Genomic DNA, 12,865 nt, shown 5'->3' with positions numbered 1-12,865 from the left:
ACTTCCCTCTTCTACAGCTCACGCTCATCTAGCCCTGCTAAAATGGAGGAAGAAAAATATACTGTCTACTGCAAACTCTTTTAGCCATCAGTGTTTTAACTCTACCATAGAGGTTAAAGGGCTACTTTCTGCCTTCATGGATGGTATTATTTCATATTACGCTGTCCCAGATGACTTATTAGCAGAATTAGGACATACGAAAGACCTATGTGAGTGGGTTTTCCTCCAGGATTCAAAAATGGAGAGATCTTTAATTGTGCAGTCCAGGTATGCTCCATGGTTTAAGACCCTTAAAAAAGATCACAGCAGAGCCCTGTATCTGGGTAATATAAATGTGAGCAAGCTAAGAGTAGCGTTTTCAGCCTTGAGATTTCAGTCAATGCCCTCTACTGTTCTGACTGGAAGATATGCTCAAATTCCTCTTTTACAACATCTGTGTATCTGTGGGAACCCATTAGTGGAATATCTGCCAGGCTATCTGTTGGAATGTCCGCTTTACACAAATCCAAGGAAGAAATTTCTAAATAAAATTATTCCAGGGGCATTTTCTTCAGCTCATAATAAATTACGTGCAACCAGCTGAGTGACGTTGGGCTTGCCACGGCACTGATAAAGCTGTTCTGACCCAGCGGGAATATCAGGGCTCTCTCGGCCACACCAACCTCACAGGGTTTATTCAAGGTGTGAGCTTTTGCGTGCTAGGACTCTTCGTCAGACTATGAACTGACCATCATAAGAGTAGGAATATTTAAGCAAAAGTTAATGCTTATATATTCCTACTGTTATGACGGTCAGTTCATAGTCTGACGAAGAGTCCTTGCACTCAAAAGCTCACACCTTGAACAATTCTTTGTTGGTCTTAAGGGTGCTACTTCCCCTACATTATATGTAATGTTTCCTGTATAGTTTTCAGTTCTATGTAAACTGCCCTGAGCCTTCGGGGAGGGCGGTATATAAATGTTAAAAATAAAAAAATAAATAAATACTTCAGACCAATATGGCTACTCATTTGAATCTACCTCACAGGGTGTCTGTTGTCGGGAGTGGAAAGGGAAGGCAAATGTAAACGGCTTTGAGACTCCTTCGAGTAGAGAAAAGCAGCATTTAAGAAACTTCTCCTCCTCTTCCTCCTTCACTTTCCAATATAAACTACCTACTCAGAAATTTAACTACCCTAGAACAAAAACTCAGATTAATCTATCTCCCCTCAACTGTAGAAAACAAAATGTACAATTTATCTATAACTATCTATAAAGCCCGTTGTCTCCAAGAATACAACTGGCGCTAGAGCTTGGCAGTGGGAAGAGGAAGGGGAGGAGTGGTCCAGTCTGTAAGGGCATGGGGTTGAATGTGTGTGTTGTGTGGGAGGTTGTGGTGGCATGGTGGCAAATGAGGGCATGGGTGTGGAGATATGGATGTCAAGTACTTGTGATGTGGAATGTTCGTTGAGTGTGGGAGAGGACTGACCTTTGGGAACTGTGGCATAGTAGTTACAAATGAGCTTTCCAGAGCCATGTCTTCAGATATGTGAAGGGAAAATCAGACTGGACATTCTTCTTAAGGGAAGATTACATGGCAATCAATTCCCCCCAGTTCTGTGTCATTTCCCTTCTTGTGGGAATTAGGCCACAGACACCGAAATGCCCCTCTGCCCTAATACACATGGGGTAGTCACAGTACACAGGTGTCCACCCTGTTCCTTCTTTTCCATTTTTTCACTGTTGATAAAATGTTATGTGCCCACATGCTTCTTTCATGGTTGCTCCTTAGAAGAAGAACGGATTTTTGAACCCGGTTGTTTACTACCCAAAGGAGTCTCAAAGGCTTCCCACACAGGTTGTTGTTGAATTGAAGGACTTGAGGCCTACTGCACAGGGTTGTTGTGCAGATGAAACAGGAGACAAAAGATCCAGTTTCCTCTGCAGAATAACGCTGTGCGGTGGCCTCAAATCTGCAGAGAGTTGCAAAGAAGAAAGACACCTGGCTTGGCTGAGTCTAACCTCCGGGCAGAGCAGTATTTTAAGTGAGAAGGGGCTTTTCTGTGGCCTCCTTGTCAGGCAACTGTTTGGCAGAAGGGGAAAGCCCCCCCCCCTCAAAAGGAAGGCCCTCAGGCTCCCCTGCGTTGCTCTTGGAAAGGCCTCCCTCCCCTCAGTTAGGGTCTGTCAGAGGCTCCTTCGCAGCAGGCCTGAAGGGGGGGGGGAGCACTCTGCAGCCTCCGGCCAGCTCTGTCAGGGTTCTGAGGCAATTTCCAGTTGGACTTGACAGTTAGGACAGCCTTGGGGCGAAAAGAATCATAGAATCATAGAATCATAGAGTTGGAAGGGGCCATACAGGCCATCTAGTCCAACCCCCTGCTCAACGCAGGATCAGCCCTAAACTGGCGCAGCCTCTGTTCTCATCCCCCTTGGCAGCCCTGCTGACCTCCTCTCCCTGTGGTGGTGAGGAGCAGACTGGCAGCCATGTCTCCAGATTGCCCTGGAACTCTGGTCTGTCCTGGTGAGGGCCCAATCGGAAGGCGCTTTTGCGCGGCCGGGCAATCGCCCTCCCCGCTGCCGCCGGTCCGCAGCCTGAAGAAGGTTGCGGACCACTATTCTAGGGTAGCGATCCCCAACCTGTGGGCTGCGGACCACATGTGGTCCTTTGACTACTTGGAGGTGGGCCCCGAAGGACACCTTCTCCCCCCCCCCCCGGCCCTTTACTTCATCCCCCCCAGCCCTTTACAACACACTTCATTGTTGTGTCGTGTCTGTATCTTATTTTGAAGGGATGTTTAAACATTACCATAGCGATCAGAGAGCATTAGGGCAGTGGTTGAGAGTCGAGGAGTAAACTACCCCCCCCCACCACCAGGCCTCAGTAAAAGGCGTTGAGTGGTCCCCGGTGATAAAAAGGTTGGGGACCACTGTTCTAGGGGATTGATTGGTTGTTTTGACAAAAAACTATAGAATCATAGAATCATAGAGTTGGAAGGGGCCATCTAGTCCCATTATCATTGGCTGTATTTGGATGTGACACAGTCTATTGATGTAACAGAATTGATTTTTGCTATTTATTCCCTGTCATGTAAGAAGATCATAGTCTGACGAAGAGTGCTTGGACTCAAAAGCTCACGCCCTGGATAAATCCTTGTTGGCCTTACATGTGCTACTGGACTCTGATTTTATTGTGCTACTTCAGACCAACACGGCTACCCATTTGAATCTTCTACTCACAGGTTATGTTCTCAATAGATTACCCAAGGCAATGTTGGCCTATAGGGTGCTTATTGAAAAGTGAGGGAGGCATCATTAGTAAAAATTGATGCCTCCCTCATCATCATTAGTAAAAAAAAAAAAGTGAGGGAGGCAACATTAGTAATGTTGGGAATGTAATTATTGTTTTAATGGAGTTTTAATGGGGATTTTAGGATGTTGTAACCCGCCACTAGCCGCAAGGGAGTGGCGGGGAATAAATCTAATAATAATAATCTGATTTTACTCCCCTGGTCTCCAGCTCAGCCTCACCCAAATGCCTGGCAGAAGAGCTCCATCTTGCAGGCCCTGATAATAATTTGAACATTTTAAAATTGTTTTTATTAATTTAATTGTTCTTTTATGGAAATACTAGTAAATAAGCCCGCTGCAGCTTTAATGCAGTGGGTGCTAGTGGGGATTCGGAGCCGGTGGGGTCGGCACGGCCATGGAAGCCGGTGAGCGGGCGAGTCGGTGAGCGGCGAGTTCCATGGGGCCACGGGGCAGCGCAGCTGGGCTGGGACGTGGGAGTCGGTCCCCCCTCGGCGCTGGCTACCTGGGGCCGCAGACAGTGTTGTGCGGAGGTGGTGTCGGCGGCTCGGCGAGGAGGCGAGGTCCAAGGGGCCGTGGCATGGTGCAGCTCACCCGGGTCGCGGGAGTAGGTGAGCGGGCAAGTCGGCGAGTGGCCAGTCGATGGAGCCGTGGCGCTATCGTAGGCGTGCGGGGTAGAGGCCGCCGGGCAGGGAGCCCCTGGCAGCCACGCTCCGTGTGACTGTTGGGGGCTCCCTCGGGCGGCTCCGCGCAGCTCGCAGTTGCTCCCTTGTCGCCAGGGCGGGAATCATCGGCTTCGCGGCCGATGGTCTGTCCGAAGGAAGGGGCCAATCGGCACCCTTCCTCATCCCGGACAGAGCCCGACCTAACTCCTCCCACAAAGCCCTTACGGCTTTATTTAGTTGTATTCTGTGTTAAGATTGTAAACCCCCACCCCCCCTGTAGAAATCACATCCAGTAGCTCTCGCCTTATGCATTTGTATAGACTAGTTCGATGTCTTAATGTCCAGAAGGAAGGGCACCAAAATGGTAGTAAATTAGAGTTATGCTGTGAGGCATTAGCAAGCTTCTTTGCAGATAAATTTGTGTCATTCCATCGTGACCTTCCTGCCACAATTGATACAGAAAGTGAACTGGGAGCTCCATGGCCATCATGGGGTATCTGGTTTCGTGGCTTCAGATGGCTCTCTTTATCCAAAGTGGACAAATTACTAAGGTCAGTGAGTATGACCCCTTGTCTCTTATATTTGTGTCCGTGATGGTTGCTCAAGTTGAGCGATCGACGGATAGAGAAATTGAGGGAAATTGTGAACCTCTCCCTTTCATCAGGAGACTTCTCCAAGCCACAAGTTGACAGTGGTTTGCCCTATCTTGAAGAGGCCATCATTGGATCCATGGGACTCCACCAGATACCGCCTGGATAAGGTAGCTGAGAGGACTGCCATGTACCAGCTCCAAGCAGTTTGGAAGAAACTTTGGCTCAGGACCCATACTAGTCTGGCTTCTGACCTGGCTTTGGTGTGAAGACCTTTCTGGTCACTCTGATGATCTCTGGTGCCAGCTGGACCAGGGTGCATCAGCCATTCAGGATAAAGTAGTTGAGAGGACTGCCCTAGACCAGCTCCTAGCATTTTTGGAGGAAACTTTGACTTTGGACCCATACCAGTCTCGCTTTTGACCTTGGCATGGTGTGGAGACCATGCTGGTCACTCTGTTGGATGATCTCCAGTGCCAGCTCGACAGGGGATGTTCAGCCATTATCATTTTCTTAGATCTGTTGGCTGTATGTGATATGGTCGATCACGAGCTATTGGTTCACCATCTTGTTGGCACAGGGATTGGGCGAGCAGCCTTTAAATGGCTGACCTTATTCCTTAAGTATCGGTCACAGAACGTGACTTTGGTGAGGAGTTATCTAACCACTTTTTGCTCTCATGCAGAGTTGCTCAACGTGAGATACTCTACCCCACACCATTTAAAATATAAATGCGTTTTTAGGCCCAGCTGGTCCAGAGTTATGAGCTGGGTTGTCACCAATATGCGGATGACGCCCAGACCTATCTCTTGATGGACAACTGGCTGGATCTACCTCCAGATACATTTGGCAGTTGTTTGGAAGCAGTGGTTGGATGGCTCAGGCAGAGTAATTTGAGGCTCAACTCCTCTAAGATAGAGGTCCTTTGGTGGGCAAAAGGGGATAGGACCAGGAAGAACATCTCCCCTGCCTAGATGTGGTACAACTTACATCTGCACCAGCAGCCAGGAATTTGGGGGTGATCTTTGATGCCTTCTTGTCTATGGAGACTCACGTCATTAAGGTAACCCGGATGGTGTTTTTCCATCTGTGCCTGGCTCTGCTACTAGCACCCCACTTGTCCACTGAGCACTTGGCCACCGAGATCCATGGAACTGTCACTTCAAGAATAGACTTCTGTAACTCGCTCTACATGGGCCTACCCTTCTCCTTAACCCGGAAATTGCAACTGATATAGAATGCAGCTGCATAGGTCCTCACTAGATCATCATGGAGGGGACATGTCCACCAGATGCTGAGGCAGCTGCATTGATTGCTAGTTATCTTCCGGATGAAGTATAAGATTTTGTTTTTAACCTTTAAGGCTATATGAAGCCTGGGTCATATCTATCTGCAGACCACTTAAACAGTTTACTGAAGACTTTGCATGAAGTTCAGATTTAGTGCCACTTAGAATGACCTAGAGGAGATCAGCCCTGACTGCTCCTTAGAAGGCTAGATCCTGAAGATGAAACTGAAATACTTTGGCCACTTCATGAGAAGGAAGGACTTCCTGGAGAAGAGCCTAATGCTGGGAGAGATCGAGGATTATACTAGCGAAACAGGATAGGGGAAACTGGAAGACAAAACAAGAAAAAGCATAGCTTCCAATAGCTCATTCTGGAGCTCTACACCTTAGCTGTTACTTGCTGAAGGTTCAAGATGGATCTGACTCTCTGCCTAAAGCACCTCTCTCCTCAACCAAAGAGAGGAAGCAGAAAGCTTCTCTTCTTGCTAATCTTGTGGATGTGAGAAACAATCAGGACAATGGCTTCTGATAATCAAATCTGCATATCTAAACAGACCATATGGCCCACTCTGCCTGTCCTCACTAGCAACAATTGTAAACAGTTTAACGCTTTGACTGACAGTCTGCGGCTGACTCTTGCTAAGAGGCCAGGTCTAACAAACCCCTTCTCAAGAGTTAGCCGCTGACTTCAAACAATCCTAGCTCATCTTGAAGATTCTCAACTCTCTTTTTATCTCATGGTTTAGTCAACACATCAGCAGTCATGTTGTTAGTAGCACAATATACAACATCAATGAGTCTTCTTTGAACTTCTCCCTTGCGATATCTATCTTGATTGCAAAGTGCTTGGTCTTCATATTCTGGCCTTGGATCATTGCCACACAGGCTGCAATATCTTCATGCCTGGTGACTGGCATAGGTTTGCCTATGCCCAAGTCCTTCAGTCGACCTATTATTGCTGGTCCAGTTGATCAGGTCTCCGCTGTAGAAGAACAAATATCCACTTGTAGACTTCTTTTCAAACTTGACTTCATGCCAGTTTGCGTCCATATGTCCCACTAGTGGTGCTTTTGCACATGGTGATATCTTCAACTGCAAGTCTGCGCTTTTGTTGAGCTACTTTGCCATCCGAATTACAGCTTTCCACTCATAATGACCAGGAGAGTTGACCTTTCTGCTCAAGATGCCTACTGCAGCTGTAATCTCAGGTCTGGTAACATTACTCACGTATAACAACTTTCCAATGGCTTCTCTGTGTGCCTAGTTGTCACCCAGTGGTTGTCCATCAGGTAAGGACATGTAAGCTGTATCTAGTGCAGTGCCAATTCCTTCCTTGAGGCTCAAAAGATGAAGGGGACGGCAGAGAATGAGGTGGCTGGATGGAGTCACTGAAGCAGTCAGTGTGAACTTAAATGGACTCCGGGGATTGGTAGAGGACAGGAAGGCCTGGAGGATCATTGTCCATGAGGTCACGATGGGTCGGACACGACTTCGCACCTAACAACAACAACAGATTGTCAGAGATTGTTTTAACCTAAACAAAGTTGCATTATTATTGATCACTTTGTAAGGACATACATCAAGTCTCCTTAAAAGTGACATCATTAGGTAGGCTCACACCAGATGCACATTCCATAATTTTGTTATTCAGTTAAAGCAGACTCTAAGAAGTCCAAATACGAATGACTTGCTTTCTGAATTAAGATATTATGTTTCCCAAGTGACTGTGTAATGGGGTCTATGGATAAACATTACTTCAAACTGCAAACAAACAATTCAAAACTTAGCAATGGAAAATAACTGCTAAAACAACATCAAGAATATGCCTTCCAAACCCTTAGCCTGGGGCACTGACATTCAAGATGAAATGCAAGTGTCTCCAGGAATAGACTGGAGATTATTCCAAATGGTTACTTAAGTATCAGACCTCAGCGAGTCTCGACTCCCCGGCAGGCATACGGTTGTTTCAGAGCTTAAAGCTTTTCCAGGATCTCTTGCCCAGCCTATGGGGACCTTTGACAGGTAAAGGTAAGTTACCTAGCTCAGGTGTAACAACATTTTCATTGCACCATCTCTTTCTCAACAGGGTTCCTCCTGCAATCAGGGCAGGTTAGCTATACCTTAACACAATATGACCCGAGATGGCAAATTATTGAAAATATCCTGGAGGACAGGAAGACTTTAACATGAGAAATAGCATCATCTCCCAAGCCAGTAAATTTCAAAGGCCCTCTGTTTTTTCCTCTTTGCTCTGAGGAAAGACATAACCCGGGATAGGTGGGGAAGCCAAAAATGCATGTGTTCTCTTTAAATTTTAAAGAGCACAATGCAGCTGCAGTGATCCCTGCTTCCCTGCCTTTCCTGGGTGCTAGTGTGTGTGTGTGTGTCTGTGTGTGTGTGTGTGTTTAAATTACATCTCTCAAACCTTTAGGGTAGCTCAAGAAGATTGGACCAAAGGTCCAATCCTACGGGCTTCCAAAAAGGCCCATCCGCCCCGTTATATCTAAAGGGACCAAATCGTAATCTGTACACAGCCCGTGGCGCCACGGGCGCCACGGACTGTATAAAAGAGTAAGGGGTAGTGGGGAGGAGTTAGGGCGGGCTCGGTCCGGGATAAAAACTCGGAGGAGCGAATCAGGAGCCGCGAAGCGGCTCCTGATTCGCTCCTCCGAGTGTCAATCCTGGACCAAGGAGGCAATGGGGAGGCGCGCGAAGCGCGCCTCCCCATTGCCTCCTTGGCCGCCATTGTCTCCGAGTCGATGCGGGGGAAGGAGCAGGGCTGCCGCGTCGCAGACGCGGCGGCCCTGCTCCTTTCCAGCCGCACAGCCGCCCGAGTCAATGCGGGGGAAGGAGCAGGGCTGCCGCGTCGCAGACGCGGCGGCCCTGCTCCTTTCCAGCCGCACAGCCGCCCGAGTCGATGCGGGGGAAGGAGCAGGGCTGCCGCGTCGCAGACGCGGCGGCCCTGCTCCTTTCCAGCCGCACAGCCGCCCAACTGTCCGTTCTCCCGGCCGCTGGGTCGCTGTGGGGGGGGGGCCCGCGCCGCCTTCTCCCGCCTGCTCCGACGGCCGGGACCCACCTGAAGACTGCTGCTGTCGCCGGGCTGCACCGTCCCCCCTTTTCGCCTCCAGAAGCCTATCCATGGCTTGGGGTGGGGGGGCGCGCCGCCTTCTCCCGGCCGTTCCAATGGCCGGGGGGCGGCTGAAGATCGCTGCCGTGGGCGGCCCCCGCCCTCCCGCCTTCTCCCCGCCGCGCTGGAAGAAGCCTCTCCATGGCTCGCGGTGGGGGGGGGGCGCGCCGCCTTCTCCCGGCCGTTCCAATGGCCGGGGGGCGGCTGAAGATCGCTGCTGTCGGCGGCCGCCGCCCTCCCGACTTCTCCCCACCGCGCTGGAAGAAGCCTCTCCATGGCTCGCGGTGGGGGGGGGAGCGCGCCGCCTTCTCCCGGCCGCTCCAATGGCCGGGAGACGCATGGAAATGCCTGTCGTGGCCGCCCAGGGCCCTCCCGCCTTCTCGCCGCCGCTGCAGCGCCCTTGCAGCTTTGGGAACGTCGCCCCACTTCACCTGAGCTGACAAAGAACCACGGACGACGCCCACAAGGTCAGTCTAGCGCCCATTTTATTAAAAACTAAAATGGGCTTAAAATCTAGTAGGATATAATGGAAGACCTGCTCTTCCAAAAGTAGCATAGATGCTTCAGGAGAAACTTCTCAGAGCCTTAAAGTGTTGATCACTATCAAACTCTTCTGATATCCTTCAATTTTTCCCACAGGTCAAAGTGTTTAGGCTCATCTAGAGATGGTCGTAGCCAAAGGATAGTGTCTGGGTGGCAAGTTAACATGGATAGAGAGGTTGTCGAGAGGCATTTAGCTGCACTGGATGAGTTCAAATCCGCTGGGCCGGATGAAATGTACCCGAGAGTGCTCAAAGAACTTTCCAGAGAACTTGCACAGCCCTTGTCCATCATCTTCAGGACCTCTTTAAGGACTGGAGATGTCCCGGAGGACTGGAAAAGAACAAATGTTATTCCGATCTTCAAAAAAGGGAGGAAGGATGACCCGGGAAACTACAGACCAGTGAGTCTGACCTCTGTTGTGGGGAAGATAATGGAGCAGATATTAAAGGGAGCGATCTGCAAACATCTGGAGGACAATTTGGTGATCCAAGGAAGTCAGCATGGATTTGTCTCTAACAGGTCCTGCCAGACCAACCTGGTTTCCTTTTTTGACGAAGTAACAGGTTTGCTGGACCGGGGGAATTCGGTTGATGTCATTTACTTGGATTTTAGTAAAGCTTTTGACAAGGTTCCCTATGATGTTCTGATGGATAAGTTGAAGGACTGCAATCTGGATTTTCAGATAGTTAAGTGGATAGGGAATTGGTTAGAGAACCGCACTCAAAGAGTTGTTGTCAATGGTGTTTCATCAGACTGGAGAGAGGTGAGTAGCGGGGTACCTCAGGGCTCGGTGCTCGGCCCGGTACTTTTAAACATATTAATTAATGATCTAGATGAGGGGGTGGAGGGACTACTCATCAAGTTTGCAGATGACACCGAATTGGGAGGACTGGCAAATACTCCGGAAGATAGAGACAGAGTTCAACGAGATCTGAACACAATGGAAAAATGGGCAAATGAGAACAAGATGCAATTTAATAAAGATAAGGGTAAAGTTCTGCATCTGGTTCAGAAAAATGAAAAGCATGCCTACTGGATGGGGGATAAGCTTCTAGGTAGCACTGTGTGTGAACGAGACCTTGGGGTACTTGTGGATTGTAAACTAAACATGAGCAGGCAGTGTGATGCAGCGGTAAAAAAGGCAAATGCCATTTTGGGCTGTATCAACAGGGGCATCACATCAAAATCACAAGACGTGGTCAGACCACACCTGGAGTACTGTGTGCAGTTCTGGAAGCCTCACTTCAAGAAGGACGTAGATAAAATTGAAAGGGTACAGAGGAGAGCGATGAAGATGATCTGGGGCCAAGGGACCGAGCCCTATGAAGATAGGTTGAGGGACTTGGGAATGTTCAGACTGGAGAAAAGGAGGTTGAGAGGGGACATGATAGCCCTCTTTAAGTATTTGAAAGTTTGTCACTTGGATGAGGGCAGGACAATGTTCCCATCGGCTGCAGAGGAAAGGACACGCAGTAATGGGGTTAAACTTCAAGTACAACGATATAGGCTAGATGTCAGGGGAAAAGATTTCACAGTCAGAGTAGTTCAGCAGTGAAATAGGCTGCCTAAGGAGGTGGTGAGCTCCCCCTCACTGGCAGTCTTCAAGCACACTTTTCTTGGATGCTTTAGGATGCTTAGGGCTGATCCTGCGTTGAGCAGGGGGTTGGACTAGATGGCCTGTATGGCCCCTTCCAACTCTATGATTCTATGATTCTATGATTCTAATTCAGGAAAAATAGAGAAGGGAACATATCCTTCTCTAAGTGGTTATTCAACCACGTTAAAGAGTACAATGACATAATTTTAATTAGTTTGCTTACTGGTTTTATTAATGAATTAATTATTTAGATTTGTTGCCCACTGATATCAAGGATACTCTTGCTCTAGTTTATAATCATTAAAGAATGAAAACCCCACTTAAATTGAAAGTATTACAACCAGCCATGCTCTGGCAGGGAGAAGGGGAGGAAAGCCTCTCCCCCCCCCCCCCCCCCCGACAAGTGTCCTGGAGTGCAAGCTTTTCCAAATGCAAGTTTAACCCTTTGACTGACAGTCTGCGGCTGACTCTTGCTAAGAGGCCAAGTCTAACAAATCCCTTTTCAAGAGTTAGCCGCTGACTTCAAACAATCCTAGCTTATCTCGAAGATTCTCAAATCTCTTTTTATCTCATGGTTTAGTCGACACATCCGCAGTCATGTTGTTAGTAGCACAATACACAACATCAATGAGTCTTCTTTGAACTTCTCCCTTGCGATATCTATCTTGATTGCAAAGTGCCTCCGATTCCCAGCCTCGCGCAACTGCGAGCCGCGCACAGTGCGGCTCGCAGTTGCTCCTTTGCAGGCGGCCTGACGTGTCGGAGGCGCAAACCGCCTCCGATGCGTCAGGCTGCCCGCCAGGGAGCCCCCGGCAGCCGCGAGCAGCGTGGCTGCCGGGGGCTCCCTGCCCTCATGGCCGCAGAACAACAAGAACCACTGAGGAACCGCCGGAGCCGCCGAGGAGCAGCCGTCAGGAGCCCCGGAGGTGCCACCGAGGAGCCGCCGCAGCCCAGCCTCGCACAGGGCCCCCGAGATGAAGACGCGGCCGTCCAGCTGCTCCGCCGTCAGCTACCCGCCGCCGGAAACCACCATCACGGCTGCCGCCCTTGCACCTTTGACTCCGCCGCCGCGCCCAGCCAGTCTCTTCGAAAATGGCCCCCGCGACAAACAGGACTTTGCCGACGCAAGCTGGCCCCCTCAAAGATGTCTGCCGAGATGACAAGGACGCCGCCGGACCACTCCGCGCTAAGTCGTGCCTGCAGCCATCGCCGCCTGGCCTTTACTTTGCTGCGGCAGGAGCCGCGCCGCCGTACCGCCGGGCCCCACACCGCACCCAGCCCTCGCCACCCGTCCACTGCGCCATGGCTGCAGATGCCTTCCTCGCCTCCTTCTGGCCGCCGCCGCTGTGCCCCAGGTTACTTATGCCGCGTTACACTCCCCGACGCCTACTGTGCCACCAGCACCCCCTGTGCCTCTCTTCCGCCTGACTCCCCGCCCACACAGACCCCTTTCGCCATCGCCGCGCCCTTGCCCGAGCCCTCCTAGCGCCCATTTTATTACTCTTTAAAATGGGCTTAGAATCTAGTTATTATTATATAAAACAAGTAAGCAAACTAATTAAAATTATGTCATTGTACTCTTTAACGTGGTTGCATTACCACTTAGAGAAGGATATGTTCCCTTCTCTATTTTTCCTGAATCGAAGGATATCAGAAGAGTTTCATAGTGATCAACACATTAAGGCCCTGAGAAGTTTCTCCTGAGGCATCTATGCCTCTATCTATTGCAGCCTATGTGGCAATGATCCAAGGCCAGAATATGAAGAATGGGACC

The sequence above is a fragment of the Paroedura picta genome, chromosome 8 (assembly GCF_049243985.1).
Source record: "Paroedura picta isolate Pp20150507F chromosome 8, Ppicta_v3.0, whole genome shotgun sequence".
In the NCBI taxonomy this organism is placed as follows: Eukaryota; Metazoa; Chordata; class Lepidosauria; order Squamata; family Gekkonidae; genus Paroedura; species Paroedura picta.
The sequence above is the reverse complement of the archived record's forward strand: the minus strand, read 5'-3'. Positions refer to the sequence as shown.